Below are 17,411 nucleotides of genomic sequence, written 5' to 3'. Positions count from 1 at the left end.
ACGTGGCGGTTTTGTCATCCTTTTGCACTCTCCTTCAGGGACTGTGCAATTTTTGTGTGAGTCAGCAGTGCTCTGTGCTAAGATCTGGCAGAGCCAGCTGTGCAGCCACACAACGGTGGTGGCCAAGCCGAACTCAGCAGACCTGACAGTGTCCATGAGGTTCTGCTGCCTCCTGGCCTCCATCTCCTTGGTCAGGAAAGGTCCTCATGGGTCAGGCAGACATCTGCCACCAGAGCACTGCCATCCTCATGCCTGCCTCACGTGCAGAAGGTGGAAACACAAAACATGTCCTTGCTTAGGCAACAAAAAACAGAGCGTCTGTGCTTTGCAGGGTGCAATAGCTGACTCTGCATCTGAAGACATCTGTCATCTTTGCTTATATGTCTAAATTAACATCAGTCCTGAATGCTTCATGATCCAGGTCTGCTTTCCACAGCTGTCCCTGTGATGTGATCTCTCTGTGCAACTCAGCATTGGTATTGGCCTTTTTTCAAGTCAAATAATGATGGAAGTTTACTTTTTTTACTCTTTGTTTATTACATAAAGATCTGAAATACACTCATCCTTCGCTGAAGCCTTGCCAGCTTTCCAAATTTTAAAACAACATTACTGTTCCATAGACAATTAAGGCATTTAAATAATTTCTGTTATAGCCCTGAGCCCTCCATGGAGCTCTGTTTGTGTGTATGGTGGGGTCAGTGGAGCCTGTCTTCCTCCGGGTTGGTTGGGGGCAGCACTCAGAAGTGTGGGGTCGTGTTGCTGATCTCCTGATTCCTGTTACAGCCTCCAGCACGCAGTCGGAGCCAGCTGGTCCCAGCAGCACCATCCCTACAACGTCATCCCACAGCTCCCCATCTCCTGAGACGTGTGACCTGGCAAGCCCAAGCATAGAGCCGTCCGCTCACAGATAAGGGAGGGACAACAAGCACCTATGGGGAAGCCTGATCCCAGTCCCAGTCCCAGCATTTGCCCTGTCTCCTGTCCTGTACTCTTGACTTCCTCCCCCTCCCTCCTGGCCTGGGGTGCCACCATTTTGTACCACCCAAACACTGTGCTCACAGCCTGCCCCAAAACTGGCCAATAGCACCAACCTTCCCCTGAGGGTGCTGGGAAGTGCAGGACAGGGCATCCCTGCCCTCTGCATGCCCACGACAGTCATTTCTGGCATACCCCATGAGGAGTCATGCTCTGCTGACACTGTCTGGCTGCTGTTGTTTGGAGCCATCATAGCCATGATCCCTGATCACCTTCTGTGTGGCTGTGATTATCTCTACACCAGTAAGTGTTCCTACTTGTCAGAATATATACGTCTTTAAATACAAATTTTTGGTGGTTTTCTACGATGGGGTTACAGCATCAGTGGAGAGGGGAAGGGCAACTGGCATCATCTACCTGGACTTGTGCAAAGCATTTGACACTGTCCGCCATGATATCCTTGTCTCTAAATTGTAGAGACATGGATTTGATGGATGGACGACTTGGTGGGTAAGGAATGGGCTGGATAGTCGCACTCAAGAGTTGTGGTCCACAGCTCAATGTCCAGGTGGAGATGTGGTGTTCCTCAGGGGTCAGTGTTGGGACCAGTGCTGTTTAACTTCTTTGTCAGTGACATGGACAATGGGATGGAGTGCACCCTCAGCAGCTTTGTTGGTGGGACCAAGCTGTGTGATATGGTTAACACACTGGAGGGAAGGGATGCCATCCAGAGGGACCTGGACAGGCTTGAGAGGTGCGCCTGTGTGAATCTCATGAAGTTTAACAAGGCCAAGTGCAAGGTCACACATCTGGGTTGGGGCAGTCCCATGGACAAATACAGGCTGGGTGGAGAACGGATTGAAACCAGCTCTGATTGGGCTTTAAACTTAGAAAGGGTAGATCTCAATGAGACATTTGGAAGTAGTTCTTTCCTGTGAGGGTGATGCGGCACTGGAACAGGTTTCCCAAAGAAGTTATGGATGCCTGATCCTTGGAAGTGTTCAAGGCCAGGTTGTATGGGACTTGAATCAACTTGGTCTAGGGGGAGGTGTCCCTGCCCATGGCAGGGGTGGTGGAATCAGATGGTCTTTGAGGTCCTTTCCAAATGAGACCATTCTCTGATCTTATTTAAAACAACGAATGCCTGCACATACACACTGATTTTAGATAAAGATATACATCATATACATGCAGGGGCACAATGATATAAACCATAGATACATCCGTAAAAAACATTCACATTAAATTAATATCTGTAGGAATGCAAGTGGAGAAAGAAAAAAAAAAAGCAATAGAATTAAATCTTAGTAAAAGTCTACCTCATGGCCCGACTTTACGTCTTCTGGACCATCCCTAACACAGTGGGGATGAGGGATGCTCAGGTGGGCACCCAAGGTCAGGACACAGACATTAGAAGGTGCCTGGGGGCTGTGAGCCCATACTGGGAGGCCACTGAGGGACCCTGTGTGACCTCTGCCCCATGCAATGCAGAGGCCATCCCTGTAAGATGCAACAAGGAGACCCCCATCCAGACCATGCATCACAGAACAGCTGCCCTTTATGACCTCAGAAGTTGTGTAGCATTTCAGCTCTTACTTGAGGGCAGCAGCAGCATGTTGGCAGATGTGTCCAGCACCAGCCCCATGAGCCACAGTGAGAGGCAATTCGGCCATCATGACTTTTTTGGGGTGAGTTTCTAAAAGATATGTTTGCTTGCAATAACCAATTTGACAATTGTTTGTATAAATATAATTTGTGAGATTAAATGCTTTGTTTGTCAAATTAAAGGGTCATCTCTAGTGCTAAAACAAGAGAAGAAAAGCTCTGTTTCAAGGACTGGTTTCACCCCATCCTGACACACTTCTGAAACAGCTCAGGTGAGCTGTAACCATGAGGGCACAGAATTGAATCTGTCTTGGTCTCTGTCTCCAGGAGGTAGCATGTAAATGAACTTAAAGGTCTCAGTGTTGGAAAGCAGTTAGGATACCTAAATGTACATATGCAAGAACACCTTGGATGCCATAAAATACTAAGGATATCCACAAAGAGGTGGAATATGTGATGTAGGATTGCAGAATCACAGCATCACAGAATGGCTGAGGTTGGAAGGCACCTCTGGAGGTCATCTGGTCCAACCCCCTGCTCAAGCAGGGCCATCTAGAGAAGATTGCCCAGAACCATGTCCAGGTGGCTGCTGAATGTGTCCAGGCAGACAGACTCCACAGTCTCTCTGAGCAACCTGTGACAGTGCTGAGTCACCTCCACCTTAAAGAAATGCTTTCTGGTGATCACAGGGAAACTCCAGTGTTTTCAGCTTGTACCCACTGCCTCTTGTCCTCTTGTCACTGGGGACCACCGAAAAGAGCCTGGCGCCATCCTCTTTGTGCCCTCCCTTCAGACATTGTTGAGATCCCCCCCGAGCCTTCTCTTCTCCAGGCTAAACAGCCACAGCCCTCTGCTTTTCCCCATAAGAGAGATGAGAGTGCAGTTTTTGTCAGACCCAAAGTCCTGTGGGGAGGGGAGGTACTGCCTGAAACCAGCTGTGAAGCTGTGCCCCAAGCTGTTCAGAAAGGAACTTGGACTCCCAAGCCCGGCTGGAGCCTTCCCCAGCCTCTCCTGTGGCTTCTGTCCCCGGTATGCCTCACAATGTGAGGGCAGTGAGGGCATCTGACTACTTCCAGCCTTGTGTTCATGGCCTGGTCCAGCTTGGGGACCGCTGGAACCGCAAGACGGCAGCTGCCTGCTGCAAGGAGTCCTTGTGTCTGTCACTGTGCTGCTGTCCTGAATGATGCCACCTCTGCCCTCACAGGAGCCATTCCATACCCACAGCCGTCCCCATTTCTCTCGTTCATGTATCGTGTGAGGAGCCAGCAGGCAGGGAGAGGAACCTGGCCAACACCAGGACCAGCAATGTCTGTCCTGTACCAAGCTTCATCCCAGGGGCCTGCCCGTCCTTCTCCTGTCATGTACTGAGTTGGCTTCCCCCTGTGAAGGGGTTTTGGGTGCCACCATTTTATATCTCCCAACCGCTGCGCATGCTGCCTGCCCCTGACTGACTGGTGGCACCAGCCACCCCTTTATTACATAAAGGTAACAAGTAACACAGTAAGCCCAATCCAGTTGTTTCCTTAGTCATTGGGGAAAACATATGGAGTAGCATGTCGTGCAAAGAGGATGCAGGAATCAGGGTTCAGGTGCTGTCATTATTCAAATGATTCCTCATTCCCTGAAGGAATGGAACCTACCCCACATTTTTTGTAGGATTTAAACAGGATTTAAACAATTCTCTTACAAAGGTAGATTATCTTTATGGACTACCTGACTGATATACACAATTGCAACACTGACAGAATGTAGTATTTAAGATTTCAGCCTCATTCTATTTCAGAACAAAAAGGGAAAGTGAAAACAGAAAGTTTGCTCAGTTTATGAAAAAAAATAATTTTAACTAAGGGCTTGTTCTCACTGCATTATTTTAAATTTGAATTGAAAACAATTAAACAGCAACAGAATAAGAGTTATCAAATTAAATTTTAGGGATTCAAGTCTTTTGAATCATCTATGCTAAAAATTACATACAGTCATCTCATCTTTAGTGTTTTTTTTTTAATTATTTTTATTTTATTTTTTTTTCTGGTGATAAAAGATGCTGTGCTATTGAGGAAGGATACAGTGCTAACTGTTACAACAAGTTTACAAGGTTGATTTGGTTTTGGAAAATAATGATGAATATGGGGAACCTTATCATTTTCTGTGTGAACCAATAGACCAGCAAGCACATCAAAGACAGAAATACATTTATAGAAAAAAAAGAGGCATAAGTAGTCAGCCAGGGACTAAAAACTTACCATAGAAAATGACATAATCTCACTTTCTTGAGGTAGCTACAATTTACATGTACATCTGATGAGATTCTTAGGCATGAAAAAAAATGTGGAAGGAAAAGAGAACAGACACTCTTAAACCCAAATTTGATGATTAATACTTACTTTTCTCTTTGTGAAGATTTTCAGGGAAGAAAAATATAAACAACATTTTATGTACAGACAGAGTTATTTGTAACTAAAATATTTATTAAAATATTCCAGCTTCCTTTTGAAAGAATAAATATTCATGAAGTCACATCCCCTTTTTCTGAGGACTTTCACAGCAATTTTTCACCCGCAGTGAGGTCTTCTTGAATGAGTAGGATTTAAAATAACAAAACTGCTTTAGGAGTAGATTTCAAGTACACAGTAAATAAAAATAAAAGGTGTTTCACTATATTTAAAATTAATGCTTTACTAACCTATTCATGCCTAATAAAAGCCTTTTCTCCTGACCTGCCAAAAAATCTGTTCTTAAGCAAATTAACTCCAAATGAATATTACAGAAATTAATGAAAGATAAGGCTATATATTTTTTGTATCCTTATGTAAGTTATGAAGTCTATTTTTGTTGTTGTTGTTGTTTGTTTGTTTGTTTATTTGTTTTTCTCTCAAACACTTCAGTTTTCCCTTAGTAGCAGAGTCTGAACAAGAAACCAATTTGTTCTGGGAGTAAGAAGGAACCACAGTTATATATTTTGTTTTATAACCAAGCATGAACTTCATACATTTTCTTCAAGCAAATAATACTTGTGTTTTTATTCCTTGTTGTTTCTGTACCTAACTTTCTCTATCATATATGCTGCCTTTAGGAGTATGACAGATAAAAACATTTTGATAAAGTTTCAAGGATGAGTTTTAGAAAGCAGAAATAAAGAGCAGACCATTTCCAGAAGACATTCTGTAAATTTCCTAGGAACTGTTCTCAGAGGTCATTCTGCTAATTCATATTCTGGTTGGTTTGGGATCAGATTTGTATTTATGTATGAATACAAACTGAGCAGATTTGTTTCCTGAAATCTCTGAGAGTGATAGAGGGAATGTAGTGGCATATTTGCTATCAGCTCTAAAAGCTCTTGAAGCTCGATAAGAAAAGAATGAAGTTTTCCCTGATATTGCTTGGGCTGTTCAGGTCAGATACTGCAGATTAGTTGTATTTAAAACAGTCTTTGTGAAAATCCATGGAGAGGTAGTAATTTTACAACCACTTGAATAAAAATGGTCTCTAGGAACATTATATTTTCTGAATCCTTGGCAGTACCAAGGGGATCTTTTGAATCTTAAATGGCAGCTGGAGGAAGTTGCGTGTAATGAAAATGGATTCAAAGTTAAAATAAAAAAAACATATCTAGTTTAATGCCTTTCCCACTGGATATCCCCAAATAAATGACTGAGATTAATCAGTTAAAACAACATCCCTTCCCCTCAAAAACATCATCAACAACAGTATATTTCACCTTCTATTATGTTGCTAAAATATATTTATGTATTTTTATATTTTTAATAAGAAAACTCCCCTCACACCCCTTTGAGTATGGTCTGTTACAAGGACCTAAATCTTTGAAGGGGTTGCTGATGCACACTTTTAACTGCACCATAAACTGTGGCTGATGTGAATACAATGTTTCCACAGAGAGATTAGGGCTTGTCAACTTGTTGTGACTTTTTCACTGAGAAAAGCTAGTCCTATGAGCTAATGATTTTCCTTCCAGCTTTAGTATCGAAGGGTAGGGTGGCCCTTCAGAGGGATCTGGATAGGCTGGACTGCTGGGATAAAGTGAATAGGATGAGGTTTAATAATGCAAAATGCTGGCTCCTGCACTTTGGCCACAATAACCCCATGCAATGCTACAGGCTTGGGGCAGAGTGGCTAGAAGACTGTGAAGAGGAAAAGGACCTGGGAGTGTTAATCAATGCTCGGCTGAACATGAGCCAGCAGTGTGCCCAGGTGGGCAAGAAGGCCTGTACTCAGCTCTGGTGAGGCTGCACCTTGAGTACTGTGTTCAGTTTTGGGCCCCTTGCTACAAGAAGGACATTGAGGTGCTCAAGTGAGTCCAGAGAAGGGCAACAAAACTGGCAAGGGGTCTGGAACACAAGTCTAATGAGGAGTGGCTGAGGGAGCTAGGATTGTTTAGCCTGGAGAAGAGGAGGTTTAGGGGAGACCTCATTGCTCTCTACAGCTGCCTGAAGGGAAGCTGTGATGGGGAGGGGGTCAGTGTCTTCTCTCAGATAACTGATGATAGGACTGGAGGAGATGGCCCCAAATTGCACCTGGGGAGATTTAGATTAGATATCAGCAAAAAAAAATTCTTTCAAAGAGTGGTCAAGTGCTGGAACGGCCTGCCCAGGGAGGTGGTGGAGTTACCATCCCTTGCAGTGTTCAAGAAGTGCCTGGACAAGGTGCTATGAGATATGATTTAGTGGCTTAGTGGGTTGTATTGGTGATGGGAGGACAGTTGGACTAGATGATCTTGTAGGTCCTTTCCAACCTTGTGTTTCTATGATTCTGTGATTCTATGAAGACCTGGATTGTGATGCAGAACATCCTAATTTCAAACCTTGATAAAGATCCAGACAAGACATCACAGCTTCCCCATCTTATACTGTCATGGGAATAGAATCATACAATCATAGACTGGTTTGGGTTGGAAGAGACCATAAAGATCTTCTAATTCCAATCCCCCTGCCATGGACAGGGACACTTTTCACTAAACCAGATTGCTCAAAGCCTCATCCAACCTGGCCTTGAACACCTCCAGGGATGAAGTTTCCATAGCTTCTCCGGGCAACCTATTCGATTGCCTCATCACAATCTGTGTAAAGAATTTCTTCCTTATATCTAATCTAAATCTATCCTCTTTTAGTTTAAATCCATTGTCTTTGTTCTGTTGCTACATGCCCTGATAAGTAGTCCCTCCTCAGCTCTCCTGTAGCCAAATGCAGTAATAGAATAGATCAACTGTAGAGAATATTTAGAGAATTCTACTTTTTCCTCATCATTTTTGCCTCAGTTTCTCTTTGAGCAATTGCTGACTAACTGAAGTTCGGTAGATATGAACACATAGTTTAGGACCTTTCAAAGCTGTCCTGGCTTCCAAAGAACCAGTCCAGACCTCTGATTAAGGGGTCCTAGTTTTGCAAGATGAGTTTGACCTAGAGGTGGAAGAGGAGTGTTGTCCAAGCAGAGGCCTGACCTCAAAGGACTATCCTTAGACCACATTTCCAGAAAACATTTTTTTTTTAGTTTAGGGAAATTCTGCTTTAGCTCTGTAGTTTTAAAAAGTGTTATTCGGCATTTATATATTTCTTATACATCTCCATGATTGCTATTAAAATTTGACTGAAATTGCTATAGTTTTTTTAAGCATGATGTATTTTTGCCTGTTTTCCCTCCTCTTGGGGTTTGTGTGTTGTGGGGTTTGTGGTTGCATGTTCTTGTTGTTGCTTGTGTTGTTGTTGTCGGTTGGTTTTTGCTTGTTAGTTTGGGAGAAATGGGCTTTGCTCTGTGCAGTATACACATCCTTGAACCATTTGTATTTGTCAGCATTATTTTTACCAGAAAAGGGAAACCAAGGTATGTAATGAAAAGCCATAAATGATATAGCCCAAATTAGAACCCCTCCATTAACCCACCCCCTCTCTTCTTGAAAAAAAAAAAAGAAAATCCTATTTCAGAAAGATGGAACACTGAAAGTATTATATGATATTTCTCTAAATCATAAAAAAGCCAGTTAAAAGGCTTTTTGCAGGTCTAGCGTGTCAATGTGTCCCTGCCATCCTGATGATCATCTCAAAAGTTTGACCTTAGCTTGGATTTCATCTTTTTCATAGCTGGAAATCCATCTGCAGTCAAAAAATGTGCTTCCACTTTCAGCTGCTAATGATTGATAGTCTGGCTGAGCCAGTCTTTCATTTAATTGTACCATCAAGGTTTGCAAGGTTACAATTTCCATTTTCAGGTTACCTACTTTTATTTTGAAGATACTCACAATGTGATTAGCTATTTCCCTTGCATCACTAACAGAAAGTGGTAATGAAAATTGCCACTGGTTAATTTTAGTCACATCCATGCTTCTAAACTGTTTATGGTTTGCATAGTTAACTAATACATGTATACTAAGCTAGCATACTAGGTCCCATATCTGTGGGCAAAAGAATGCACTAATTGGTGAAGCTTTCATACAGCATGTTGTGGATGCAAGATTCACAGACTTCAGCCATCTAGCAGTTATACTGCCAGTCTAAGCTGTGGAGGTTACTGGGGTTTGGCTCCAGCTAACAGCCAAGCTCCCCAATTACCGTTGCAGGAAAAACAGACTTTAATTGGGGAAGTTAATCTATTGTCAATTAATATAAATATTTAATTGCTCATTTGGGTATTAGGAAACACAGAAGCAAACATTAAAACACCTCTCTTCAACCTTACCAAGGTTTAATTGTATTCCCGTTGTCACTTCACTACAGGCATCCCTCCCCCCTTGTTATTGCTGCAGGCTACACTCAGGACCATTGCCTGTGAGCCAATGGCAGGTGAAAAGGCTTGGGGTAAATACAAAGAGCTTTCTTGCTGCTATTCTTCTCACTCTTTTTTCCTTCCTTCTTACACATTTCTTATGCTCTTGTGTTGGTCCTCTATGGACCGTTATGGGGGTGCACCTTGCACTTATCCATGGGCTGCAGTCCCTCTGGAGTTGTAACTGTTCCACCATGGAGCATTTCCAGCTCCCCTGACCTAGTTCCCTTATTCCTTCTTCCTCTCTATCTCCTGCATTTTCTACCCATTCCTAAACATGTTTTCACAGAGGCACCACCAACTTTGCTGATGGGATCAGTTGTTTCCTGTACTGTGTCCACTGCGAACCTGTCTGTGTCCAGTACAGGGCAGGCCCTGACATCCTCCCACAGATGCCACCTCTGCGGTCCCCCCATACCAAACTGATCAGGCAGTTTGATCTATTTCCTGTAGTTATTCCTCACTTTTCCAACTGTGCCTTATAGCAGCCCTCACTCTGCCATCTCCCCCAACACCTCCTTGCTCCACTAGCTGCTCAAGGAGCTTTCTGCACTTCAGCTCTGATGCAAGTGTGTGTAGGATGGGAAACTAAACAGGCTGTCAGGTCATGAGAGACTCTTAAGCAGCTTTAGTGCTTCTCACACCTCTATGTAAACCTTGAGCACACAAATTCTTCTGCTCCTCATTTTCTAGGCTTTGTATTACAAAGCTGGAAACATGTTTACCCAGAGTAGTTCACATATATTTCTGTAGCTTTCTTTTTGGCTGAGATCACTCTAAAATATGGTAACAAACAAAAACCAAACTAAACAACTGTGTTTTAGACCCATTCATTTATCTTCTCTCCACTCTGCCAGAAGGTACCTGGACATGGCTGTCTGCCAGACTTCTGTGCTTTCTGGAGCTCTTGGAGAAGAAAGGGAAATAGGGATTTCCCCCTTCTGCTCTGTCCATCAGGGTCATATAATGGTAGGTCAGATGAAACCCAATATTTAGGATTTGTAAATTGGTTTACAGACAGTGCCACGCTACAGAACGAGTTCGTCTTGAGCAGGTGCCAGCAAGTCACCACAAACTGCTCTGTGAGCCAGGAATTAGCTCCTTTTTGCTCCAGAAAACATCAAACTGCAGAACATAGGCACATGGAAAACACATGACACTACTCTTTCCTCCCCTGACAAATGCTGAATCTGGCACGTGGGTTTTAAAAACATATATTGCCTACCGATTGGAAAACCCTTGTGTACCTTTTGAAACTGATTCCATTTTTGTTGCTTGGCAAAATAGTTCCACTGAGGTAGCAGTGGCTTACAAGACTTGGAATCAGCCAGAAAGAAAAAATAAATAAATGTTACTTGGCTACAGCTGAAAAATGGATTCACAGTGAAACAGAAAGTTGACCTTTAAGTTTTGTTACCCTTGGGTAATTCTTAGCCTTGGGAAAATATGGTGTTGTCAGAAAGTTACTCTACTCGAAGAAAGTGTGCTAGAATTAGAAAGCAGTCATTCAAAATTAGGCTAAATGTACATGTATATAGTAATCATGAGATAGTCTTATCATAGGCTGGCTGAATACAAGTTCAGGTACATACAGTTGTGGTTTACTACAAAAATATTAGGTGATCATGTATGAGGAGGTTTATAATTGCTTTAAATGTAAAAAAGCAATACTTGCTATTCAACGACTGTGCTTGTCTCATTACAACAGCTTCTGGAAGAGTCATAATATTCACTTATTTGTAATTTAAGGAAGATACCATTTTGATTTCTTAGTCATTGTCCATTAGGTGAGTCTCTCTCTTATCAGTAGTGTCTCCACCATATATAATATATTATTCCTAAAACCAATTCTGAAAAGTTCAAAACATTATATTTATGTCTCTCGCACTGCTGTAACTGCAAGGCTTTATCTAACATATATATACATTTCCACACGACATCATCAAGATATTGATTCTAGGTTTATTCTAAACTGTCAAGTAAATAGGCTTGATCACAGTAAAGCAGAAAGCCCATTAACTTTTCTAGGGAGAGACAAAGCTATGAAGCTTTGCCTGGCCCAAAATAACCTTTTGAAGGTCAAAATATTTATATCTGTGGTTAAAAATAAAATAAAATAAATAAATAAAAACAAACAAACAACAAAAAAAAACAACACCCGCCACCACCACACAGAGCACACACACAAAACTTCCCTTTAAATTTACATTATTTTACTCCAGTGATATCAACCAATGACAAATTGAGAAAATTATCTACAAGGGCATTGGACAAGACATTTCTGGACTGTCTTGCCTCACAGTGGTAACACCTCCGTTTCCCTACAGTCCCAGTCTATATTCATGATTACGGGGCAAGGGATTATTTAAAATGAGTAAGAGAGGCACAAACTGGCCAAACTGCACAAGTAATGAATAGCCAGTGTGAGACCAGTGACAAAACCAAGTAAGTGTCACAGCTGCTGTAGCCCCTTCCCTGCCCCCAGCATCTTCTGATTATTTCATGTACCTGGTATGTACTTTTTATATTGGGATTATGGCCCATGTCTTGCATATCACCATGCATACCGGGGCTCTAACCCTCCTTGCTACCTGGGGCTAAAACCACAGGAACAGAGGGAGAAGGTTGAAGACAGAAACCTAGAGCAAACTGAACAGGAGTAGTCTTATAGCAAGTGAGCTGGCTGCACAGAGAAAGACATTTAAAAGCTTGACAAATGTAGTTCTGCCTCACCTAAGGGTAATTTTTTCACCTTTGAGCTGCTGCTCAATAATTTTTAGATCTAAAGGCATGAGTCTGCAATTTTTTAACAACCAGACACTTTTCTTGCCACCCATTGAGCTATTCACAGCATACAAAAATAACAGCAGCAGATTGATAAATGCAATTAATCATAGTTCTTATACTGGGATTTTAAATAAGTGATTGCCTTATATAAATCCTATTTCTTCTTTCTTTCTTCATACCTCCAACACTATGGAGAAAGTCCTGTGAAATCTATTCTGTTTACTCTATAGGATCAGGCTGGGACTGAGCAAGTTTTAAAAAGAGACATTAGGAAACCTAACAGAAAATTGTGTTGTGGAACTGAAGAGCAATAAAATGAAGATTTGCTTGGAGGTTTGGCAGGGATGACAGGCTCAGTGGACAAGCTCTGCTGGCATGGCACTTGTGTTTGTTTTGGGCAGGAGTGGGGCAGGACATCATTCAGAAGACACCTGTGTGTCAGTATTTAGAGAAGAAAAAAGAGGCACTATTGAATGCACACATGCACATGGAAAACTTCACATTTACTTAGCAGTCTGTGACAGCTTCTTTAGAAACCCTTCAGAAATTGCATTTCCTTCATGATGCAGATGATGCAAGGTGGGTGTCAACATTAATGACTTGATTGTCTCTCATTAATTCCCTGGAACGGGGAATTTGTAACAGGCATGGAGCCTGGACCTTCATTTGGATGAGTTAAAAAGGAGTTTCTCATTCCATTCTTGTTCTTCGGGGAAGAAGTGAAGAATTAAAAATGAATGTTCTGCCTGACAGAAAAGAATAACAGGTTCCCCAGATAGGGTGTGGAGTCTCTCTCATTGGAGATCTTCAAAAGCTGCCTGGACATGGTGCTGGGCAGCCTGCCCTAGGTGGCCCTACTTCAGCAGGGGTTGGACCAGATGATGTCTAAAGGTTCCTTACCACCTAAACCATTCTGTGATGCTGTGGCACTGTGGTTATCATTACTGACAGCACAGCAAGCTGGAGCAGTGAATTGCACAGCTGAGCCTGAGAATTCCCACTTACAAGTGAAGCAGAGGCAGTGAGAAGGAGCAGGCTGCCCTCCCACGCTGTGTAACAGCATCCCTCCTGCTCCTGGGGCAAAGGCTGCTAGGGGCTGTTGCTGCTTTGCCCTTCACTGAGTCGTAGGCAGTATCTCCTGCTGACATAGTGCCAGGTTTGCAGTCTGAACAGGGCTGACTGGATGATTTAATGCCTCTTTTTCTTTGCCTCCTTATATAAATCTGAACAGTGAATACTTAAGATGGGAAAAATCACCAGAAGTGTTTTCCTACAAAGTGTAGGAAAAAACAATGACAACAACAACAACAACAAAACAAACAACAAAACAACAACAACAAAAAGCCAGAAAAAGACCAAACCAAACAACAACAAAAAATTGAACAGCTTTATTTTTTTTGCTAATGCCTTCAATTATCATCATCGAGATAAAGTAGTAGCCAATCTTTGGTTACAATTTCTCTGCCTTGCATCTTCTATTTTTTTGTTTTGTTTTGGAACAGTGGCCATGGGTGTCATTGGCTTGGCCAACAGATAGGATTTGAAAACAATACACAAAATTCCAGTTAGAAGAGATTTGCCTAATTTTTTCCAGCTGCATCCATTACTCAGAGAAAAGATACTGCCCCTCCACAGAAATCTTGCTGCATGCATTTTTCTCATCATTTTTTGGCTGAAGTTATCATCCAAATTCAGGCATAAATTAGAAAAACTTCCTGAACTCCAAAGTGCCACTGGTTGTAAACTTAGTTTCCCCTCTCCTTTTCCCCATAAAGCACTTTCTTACCTCCTTTAATTCTGCTTTAAAATCTGAAAAACAATCTTTTTTTTTTTTTTTTTTTTTTAAGATAAAATAAAGATACTTTTAGTCTAAAAGACTGTTTTGAAGGCCAGCAAGTCCATTCTGTGTAATCTAGGGAGAGCATAGCCAAGTAGACACTGCCAAACGCATCATCCCCATGAACAGTCCATGTCTTGTGAATGCAATGGTGCCGAGCTGCTGGTATCTCTGCTGCAGAGGACCAGCTCTATCTGTAGAGGAAATGACACACAGCACAGTGCTTGAGGTAAACACCAGATTCCTCTGTCCCACATGCCCTCCTGCCTAGTTACAGGCCTCTCTAGCACAAAGCGGTGGTTCACACATAGTGCAAGGTGTGCCTGCACTGTGCCCACAATGACTGTGCAGCAAATTTCCATCCTGAGTTCCCTGGTGATTTCCCATTACTGTTGGTGACCACACTGCCTGCCTTTGCTGGGCAAGAGACTTCATAGGCGACACAGCAGGAGGCCTCAGGGACTTCCAGTGGAGCTGATAGTCCTCATCCCACTCCATCCCCTCTTTATCTTGAGAGCACCATGAATCATCTGTCAGCCTGGTATTACACCTGGCAGTGAGCCAAATTCTTCACGGACACTATTACTGGTCCTCTTTCAGTGTCTCACCTAGTCTCCTCTGCTTCTCTTTCAGTTTTCTTGAGCTCAGAGGGGCATCTACAAATGTGTCTGTTGAGGAAAAATACAAGGAGGCCAGTCAGTTATTGCCAGCTTTACTCGTAAACTCTTTTGTGCATTTTAGTCCTTTAGTTCCTCTTTATGGATGGCTGCATCACTAGACCCACTTTGCACCTGCATTCATGCGTTCGCAGAGTGCATCCCCAAAGAACTGCTTGGAGAGGAGGTCTGGATTGCAAAGACCACTGAGGAGTAAAGAATGTTCCTGTGTCCTGGGGCTTGAGAACCAGCCCCTGGATCTTGGATGCATCCTTGAAGCATCCTGATGCTCCACAGCTCTCCTTGGACACTACACATCAAGCTGTATGATTTGCCATGAGATTTTAACCCTCAAACTCTAATCCTTCTTCTTAATTTCAGTTCCATTTTTACAGGTCCCTATTTTTTTGTCAATAATCTGTGAGAATTCCTATTTGGCATTATGGTTGGTTGAGATGTGACCAGATAAACTGGAATTTTCCATTTGTGGACTGAAGCTTCTTTAATTTCCTTTTTATCAGGGTATCGTGCCTTTTTTTTTTTTTTTTTTTTTTTTTTTTTTTTTTTTTTTCCCTGAAATGCTTATTATAAATCCAGAGAGAGATGTGGATTTTGTGGGGATGATCTGGGTCTGCTTGGGAGGACATTGGGTTGCTAGGAGACACTACTGACAAAGTACCATGAAAAATATCTGCTCTTTTTAAATTGAACTTGGGCTAGGAAATGAATGAATAAAAAGTAGATTAATGAACCAGAGTATCAAAAATATCACAGATTGTAAGAATATTTCATTTCTATAGTGGAAAGCTGATGCTAAGTGAAAAACTTAATGCAGTTCCAATCAAAATGTACCATAAAGAGCAGAACAGGCACTTTGGATCATTAATGGCTTGATTACAGGTATACAGATTACCTGAGTCAAGAACATAAAGGAAACATGAACAACATCAACAAAAAAGGTTGTGCATGGCTGTTTCAGCTAACTGATGCTAAACCAAGTTAAACAATATGTATCTCAGACATCTTCATATAGTAATTAAGGTTACTAAAAGAGCTTACTCTCTTTTTCTTTAAAGAATCACACAAAAGACAGCCAGAAAGGACATGAAGACACATCTAACCCATCTTGGTGCCCAAGGAGATCAGTTACATGTCAGCTATCCCTGGGAGATATTTGATCAGCTCATTCAACAACCCTCTATTAATAGGTGTTCCTCCTCCTCCTCAGGCTATCATGTCCTTTGCTTTCCTTTCCTTTTTGTTTGGAAGCTTTTCCTGATGTCTAACCTAAATCTCTTCTATCAAAGATTAAACCCATTACTCCTTGTCCTACTCTCACTTGACATAAAGAATAGTTTATTTCATTAGTCTTTTCTGCAAGTGTTATTGGAGACTATTATCATTTTTCTTCTTTAGACTAAATAACCCTAATTCTTGTAAGGTGCCTGCATCCATCATTTTTGCAAAGGCTCTGATCACTTTTGTTACTTGCTCTGGAAGCTGTCCAATACAAAGGCATTTTGTATAAAAATCAGATAACTTCCCCTGGACTTCAGGAACAAGTGACTGAGAAAGAACACAAGCTTATTAATGGATAGACAAGGAGACTGGCTCAGGAGAACAGTGCATATTTTGATAGCACCACTTTACATTTTCAGGTCAGTGATAAGTATTCAGTCTTATAGGTGATTGCCCATCAGAGAAAATAAGAGACACCTGAAAATGTCAAACACAAAATAAGAGGTGCCTGAAAATGTCAAATGGCTTCTCACAAGCCAAAAAGTCCAGAGAAAAACAGTCCCTTTTCTGGAAATAGCTGTAAATGGAGATAAGCCTCATTCTGATTTCCTTTCTTCTCAGTTTTGCTGACTCTCTTCACCTGCAAAAGTTTTGCAAATGAATTTCTGTTGTGATTGCATTGTCATCTCCGGAAAATGGTGAGGTTACAGTTCTAAGATTTTAATGAAATGAACTGTGGATTTATAATAACATGATAGAGTTTCTTGCATTCTGTGCTTAATGACACCACCAAATTGCAGTAGCTCTACTGATGTAGAGGCCTCTGATACAGTGGTATGGTAATAGCAGAGCTCTATCTCCCCTGTTTTCTTTTAAATTTTACCACGAAATGTGAAGTCAATTTAGAAACAGATAAATTATGTTCAAATAAAATCAAATGACTGAGCAAATCACAAAATGAAATTCAGAGTTTAAGCTGAAGCATAAGAGGCTCCGCCAGTTATGACTGTGCACTGCCAGGGTGTTTGTCCAGAGGGAAGGGTGAATTGGGTGCATATATGGCAACATGTGACGGCCCTGCAAATCCACAGGTGTTCAGTGATGCACAGCATGGAACTGGACCTTTTTTTCTTAATTAAGCTTTGAGTTATAGCCTTGCCTCAGAAATTATTTCTTTGGTTTTGTTAGCACAGAGCCAGGCTCTATAGTAACTAAACACATCTCCTCTCTCAGTATTTTAACTTCCTTTTTATTTCTGTAGTGATGGATTCTTGAGAATCTACACCTGCCAGAGCATTAGCAAATGATCCACGCTTTAAATTATCTTCACTTTTAAAATACAAGATGTGGTTGAAGACATTTAAAAAGGATTTGGGATGGGAAGACTTCTACCAAATCCAGTTGTTATGTACCAAATTTGTACAAGACTCTGATTTTTTGCTTTAAGTTGAAAATCTGCACTGAATACATGTGAAAAAAATCAGTTAAAATTTTAGTTGAATTTCAGAGTAACCACTGTACTCTTCCCTGTGTTGAGT

Source organism: Netta rufina (assembly GCF_964035555.1).
Source record: "Netta rufina genome assembly, chromosome: 1".
In the NCBI taxonomy this organism is placed as follows: domain Eukaryota; kingdom Metazoa; phylum Chordata; class Aves; order Anseriformes; family Anatidae; genus Netta; species Netta rufina.
This window is presented reverse-complemented; position numbering follows the sequence as displayed.